Source organism: Trachypithecus francoisi, unplaced genomic scaffold (assembly GCF_009764315.1).
Source record: "Trachypithecus francoisi isolate TF-2019V2 unplaced genomic scaffold, Tfra_2.0 Lachesis_group16, whole genome shotgun sequence".
Classification (NCBI taxonomy): Eukaryota; Metazoa; Chordata; class Mammalia; order Primates; family Cercopithecidae; genus Trachypithecus; species Trachypithecus francoisi.
Genome location: NW_022681461.1, coordinates 15,576,887 through 15,583,515, shown reverse-complemented (window position 1 = coordinate 15,583,515; position 6,629 = coordinate 15,576,887). Strand labels below are relative to the sequence as shown.

At 42.1% G+C, this 6,629-nt stretch overlaps 1 pseudogene; it reads right to left on the bottom strand.

Annotated features, from left to right (window-relative positions):
* Positions 1-279: 279 nt before the first annotated feature.
* Positions 280-3,408, bottom strand: LOC117099470 (annotated as a pseudogene).
* Between the last annotated feature and the right edge of the window lie 3,221 nt (positions 3,409-6,629).

The following is a 6,629-nucleotide window of genomic DNA, read 5'->3' as shown; positions in this document are numbered from 1 at the left end:
TGATCAATTTTGGCAGTAACACAGAAACTTCTGTACAGTAAGCAACACAGGAATTTCTAACAATGACACAAGAGCTCCAGAACTTGCCAGTAAAACAAAGGAAGCATTTCCAATGACAAGGCATAGGAACCCATGGATAAAAATCTAACAGGACACATGCTGGAAACCAGGGTCAGGAAATGGTATCATCCACCCTTGATCTGAGTATGCTCAGTGATGGCACAAAGCATATCCTGTGAGAGGGACTTGGAGATATGATCGCTTCTATCCAGAAATGTGCCCTTTGGGAATGGGACATATGGTACTTAAGTGCCCCCAAATCAATTGTTTTTTAACTTCTTGTCTACACAATCATAACCAAGGTTTCAAGGAGAAGGCAGGCGCAGGAAGTATTTAGCTTTGACTTCTTAGCAGATGTAACACCAGCTCTTCATCCTCCACTAAAGACAGGCCAGTATCCAAAGGCTCTAAAGTGTCCCACTTGGCCTTCTTTCTGTTACGACTTGTTGGTCCCATGTCTACCACTTCACTATTTTTCCTCTTCTTCATCCCCTGCTTCTTCTTGGTATCAGTAATTTCATTTTCCATATTTTCACTATCTGAATCTTCAGAGCTTCTATACTTATCTGGATCTGGGAGTGTGCTTGGATCAAATCCATCATCATCATCATCATCACTCCAATCCAGAAAGGCTTCCTCTTTATCTTTGGCCTTCACTTGTCTCTTATTGGCTTCTCTTCTGGCTTTCCTTTCTTTCAGTCTTTCCTCCTGATGCTTTGCCTTAATTTTCTTCCTATATTCTTCTTTGTCAAATCTGTCCTCTTCCTGAAGTCTTCCCTTTGCTTTATCTAAGTTGATACCACCCGTGTCATCATCTTCCGCAGCATCCTTGATGGCAGATTTCTGCATTTGTGGCCACTGCTGAACCAACTCTCCTTCATCAGTACCTGTTATCTTCTTATATACTTTAAAATTCTCTTCATTACTTTTTTTGCTTCTGCAACTTTGGTCACTTTTTTTCTTGATGCTGGATTTAGAAGGTTCTTTCTTCTGTAATGTTTTCTCCTCTTTAAGGTCAAATCCAAACATATTGTGCCACTTCACCTTCAAGAAATCAGCATCTTCTTCCTCCTCATCTCTGTCTAGGAACTGCATAGGAACTTCCTTGATCTTCTGTGCCTCACTGGTGTTAGGAAGAGATGGAGCTTGAGATCCTTTTGCCTCTGCCAGTTTCTCTTCCATTTCTTCTTCATCGTCTTCCTCTTCTTCCTGTTCTTCATCACTAGTATTGTTAGCCAGTCTGTGCTCTGCCCCTTTGAGTCTTTTTCCACCTTTCAGAAGGATGGACATTTTCTCATTGAAGAAGCCTCTAAATTCTTCCACTTTGTCATCAGTGAGGGAGGGAGCCATTGGCTCAATTACTTCATCAGCTTGGTTCATTACCAATTCTTTGATGGGTTGTTTCTGCACTTTCTGAAGAAATCTTATGCATGGTGCCACAGCAAGACCAAGAGACAGGGCATGTTCAGGTATAGATAACTTACATCAAATACTTCTTTATCCTTCATCAGGTATATCAATCGTGTGTAGGAGATGAAGCACCTTTGAGCTGTTTCTTTTAAATCGTGATCTTGAGCTAAAACAGATTCCAATTTTTTCTGGACATCTATAAGTTTTTCTGGATTGATTTTGATTTCCTTCACAGGTACTTTCTTCTGAAGAAGCTGCTGCACGATAGCTTTTTTCTGAGGCAAGCAAAATTAATAAAATTTCACCATCTTCTTTGTACCCGGCAGTTCTACCTGCTCTGTGAATATATGTGTTGGCATCCTCAGGACAATCAAACTGAGGAGTCCAATTCACACCCAGGAAATCCGGCCCCCTGGCTACAATATCACTAGCAAAGAGTACCGCAGCTCTGTTATGGACAAACTTATTATAGACTTCCATTCTTCTCATTTGCTGCTGTCAACCGTGGAGGGCAAGGATAGAAATACCAGGACGTACCTGGCAAAACACTCAGTACAGATATTGGACCTCTTTGCAACTGGAAAAAAATACAATGCTCTTCTTCTTCAGATGGCTTCTCAAAAAGGAACACAGCAACTTATTTTTTGCTGCTGCTCACAGACTATGTAGTTCTTTTTTTTTTTTTTTTTTTTTTTTTGAGATGGAGTCTCGCTCTGTTGCCCAGACTGGAGTGCAGTGGCCGGATCTCAGCTCACTGCAAGCTCCGCCTCCCGGGTTTACGCCATTCTTCTGCCTCAGCCTCCCGAGTAGCTGGGACTACAAGCGCCCGCCACCTCGCCCGGCTAGTTTTTTGTATTTTTTAGTAAAGACGGGGTTTCACCATGTTAGCCAGGATGGTCTCGATCTCCTGACCTCATGATCCGCCTGTCTCGGCTTCCCAAAGTGCTGGGATTACAGGCTTGAGCCACTGCGCCCAGCCGACTATGTAGTTCTGTTCCAAAGTGGCAGGGGTGCTATATTTTGCTTTTCCATGAACCCAGACATACTCAGCGTTTTTCAAACTCAAGCGTGCAAGGTCTTTTACAGATTTAGTTTGTGTTGCTGAGAAAAGTAAAGTCTGATGTTTCTTGGTGAGATTTTCAGTATCAGCAAAGCCCATATCCAAGATTCTATCTACTTCATCAAGAACTAACATTTGGAGATCAGTAGCGTGAAAAGATACTGTTTCATCCATGTGTTGAAGAAGCTGACCTGGTGTGCACACAAGTATATTTATGTTGTTGATTCTCTCAGCTTCATGTTTCAGATTCTTTGCACCAATGATGAGACCAGCTGAGAAGCCATGATTCTTTCCCACTTTTTGGAGAACCTCAAAGGTCTGATAGGCCAGTTTTCTCATAGGTGATATTATGAGAACCCCCAGCCCATCTGTTGAGGTCCGTTGCAGACGATATAAGGCTTCCAGCACTTGAACAAGGAAAGCCAAAGTCTTGCCAGATCCAGTTTTGGCTGCTCCAAGTACATCTTTACCTTGCAAAGCCAATCCAGTAGTCTGCTTTTGTATCTCAGTTACCAAACGGTACTGAACTTCTTGCAAACCTTCCAGTGTTTTTTCTGGACAAGGAAAAAGCTGAAAATCTTGTAATTTCATCTACATTTATCTTCTCATAGTTCTGCATGAGGCGGCTGATACCCTCGTGCCCAACCTGCCATTTGGGTTTCTTCAGTTGCTTCCTCAACTGCTTCTTTTTTTTCTGCCTGTGGCTATATTTTTTCTTCCAGATTGAAGCTCTGCACTGGGTCAGGTTGGGCTCCCGAACCCGGAGAGTCCGCAGTTTTGCCCAATGCGGAGGCGGCGACAGCTCGGGTCACCCCCAGACACGAAGCACCTAAGGCCAGGCTCATAGAACAAGCATGGGGAAACACACAGAGGCACATGCGTAGGTGTTGGTATTTTTAAACTACTCATGTGATGCTAGTGCACAGCCAAGTTTGTGAACAGTGCTCCAGCACCTTGCTCTCAGAGTATGGTGCATGAGGCTGACCATTAACAGGATCACCTGAGAGTTCATTAGGAATGCAGGTTGTCAAGTCCATTCTAAATCTTTGTATTTTAACAAGATCTTCAGGTGATTCATTTGCATCTTAAAATTTTAGAAGCACTGCTTTAGAAGTTATTTCATCTGTTTTATTTTGAAGTTGAAGAAAAATCCGGAGAAGTTACGGAGTTAACTGATGGTCACAGTTCTAGCTAATGAAGCCAGGACTAGAATTCAAAATTCTTGAATTCCAGACCTGTGCTTCTCTCCAACACTGTGAGTGTGGGCCTGTGTTATGCTTCACATAGAAGAAAAAGGTGTGGATAAATTATCAATAATGTGTACACTTTGAGTGTACTCTGTCTTTTTCAGATGTGGCTAATGGATTTGCTGTAATTCTCATCTCTCTCCAGACCTATCACCTTTGAGAACAATGTTCATGAGATGGAGAAACTTACTGGAAGCTGCACCTAGATAGATTGCTTTGGATATTTCGGGATACAGTGGAAGAGTTTGCAATTTAATTGTGCTTGTTATTGAGGTTTTTTTTTTTTTTTTTTTTTTTTGGTGTGTGTGTGTGTGTATGGGTGTGTGTGTGTATAGCAGGGTCTCAGTCTCTTGCCCAGGCTGGAGTGCAGTGGCACGATCTCAGCTCACTGCAACCTCTGCCTCCCGGGTTCAGACAACTGTCCTGCCTCAGCCTCCTAAGTAACTGGGATTACAGGTGTGAGCCACTGTGCCTGGCCTGTTACTGACTTCTCTTACTAAAATTATCTACTTCCAAAGCATAAATACTAATAAAAAATATTTATAAAGTGAGACTTTTCTGCTCTTCATTAGCTGATGGACCAGTCTCAAGACTAAAAGACCATGGTATGAGACAAGAATACTAGTCTAAAAGATGATGGTATGGGAAAAGAATATAATTTTTTCTTTCAGTTATCAACTTGAGGCTTTTGGGAAAGGGGAAAACCTGGGAATTTAGGGATGCAGTTAGTTTGGTAAGAAGCCAACCAAACATTCTAAAGACAGAGCTTATGCTGGACTCTGTGCTCAAAGTGATCTAGCCAGAGTATGAAGGAAGCTGGAGAGAAAATGCAGGCTAGGTTGGTGTTGATCTGTCCAATCAAACACCACATGGGTTTAGCAGATGTATGCCATGCACATTCAGATGTGCTATTTTAAATTTCCTGGGGCAATACTTGTTAGAGAAGAGCAGTATGTTGGACTCATCAGGCTTCTTAGTAATATGTACCTAGCTCTCTCCTCCTCTCTGCACCTGCTGTGCCACTGATTATACTGTAAGTAATGGCAGCTTTGCCTTGGGAGGTTATGGATATGCTGCAGATGAAGTAATGGCAGCTTTGCCTTGGGAGGTTGTGGATGTGCTGCAGATGAGGCATCTCTCCTGTGAGGGTGTGTACATTTCAAATTGCTAGTTGCAGCTCCTTGCAAGAGGGCCATGGGGAGCAGGAGGGAGAGAACACCAGTGGGAGTGACACCCAAAGCCATAATAATTTCTGTTGATTAACCTCCAGTTTTTCACATCCCCTATTATGTGTGTTTCCAGGATCGTAGAAAAAATGATTGCTTTGCTGCATGGAAAATCTGCACTGTATAACTATCTAATTTTCCACACATGATATCATAATACCTCTAGTAGCACTATTTGTAGCTAAAGCCTCCCTCTCCTCCTCCTCCTTCCTGTTTTTTCCTCTATTTGATGTATTTTCCTTTCTTTCATTAATTGCAAGGGGCTTTAGCCCAGGGTGAGGATAGTGAGTAGTGCAATAGGAGTGGTGGCTTCAGAGCCTCCGGTCTGCAAGTTAAAAAAAAATATGTGTGTGTTTAGCTGTTTAGGAGAAGATTTCTAAAGACCCAGAGTGATATTATTACAGCTAGCATGTATTTAGAAACTCTAATGAAATGCATGTAAGGACAGAGACAGGTAATAGAAATGAGTGATTTCTATTGGATCAATAGAATAGAAATGGATCAAGAGAACTGTGGTGGACTGGGTGGCTCCTAGCCTGTCTTAGAAGGGACATACCAGCCAGCTCCATCCATTGTTGCTATAGAGAGTGACAACCAGTGCTATGAAATCTCATTTTTAAACAGAAGCTAAAAATTCAAGTTTTACATGAAATGTTCTGCTCTCTAAATGTTCATAATTGAGGTTTCTTTTTAACTCCATCAACTATGTAGCCCAAAAACCACATCTGAAGGACTAGATTGGGCCTGTGGAGCAGGAGTTTGTAAACTTGATTTAGTCTGATGTCCTCATTTCACGGAAGAAAAGGAATTTGTCCAAGCTCACGCTTGACATTAGTGAGGTGCACAGTTGAGAAAAGAATGCAGGTCAGAATGCTCCTCATTCTTTTCATCTCTGAAGATACCTACAGTAGGATTTATGTGCCAGGCAGTGAGCCAGGTCAGGGTTAGGTTACAGATATGGCTCCAGCCCTCAGTGATCTCACAGTCTGGCAGGGGTGACAGACAAGCAAACAACTAACTATAATTCTTTGAGGTATGTGCAACAAAGAAGTAGCTATAAATGCAGAGGCAACATCAGGAGGAACAAGTTCATTTCATCTGTGAAGAGGGTGACATGGTGTGAAGAATCAGGGATGGGCTTACAGAAAAGGTAATGTCTTGGTTGGGTATTGACACTTAAATATTTTGATAATAGTCACGGTGTTTTGTTTGCTTGCTTCTTTTACATTTGTTAAGCAGCTGGGTTGTTACTGTGATTCTGATGAATTTAGGGGGGCAGGAATTGATAATAAATTGTCTCGTATTGACTTAATTTAAAGTTCACATATACCAACTTACTTGGACCTCATAATGTTTGGTGAGGGTAAGGAATAGGGCAGGTATTCGTAGATGAGGAAATTGTGACTCGGGAAAACGAAATGCAAGGCCCAGTGTCACCTCATTATAGATGCAGCAGTAGAACTGGGTGGAAGGGAAGTTTCTCATTTGTAGCTGGTGCTATTTATATTTTGGGTCCTGACTTAGCGTGGCAACACAAATCATCCATCCTGTGCTGTAAACCAATTCCAAGTTCTGAAATCCTCAGGAAGTTTTGCCTCAACTTTCCTAGGAAATTGGATTTGAAGA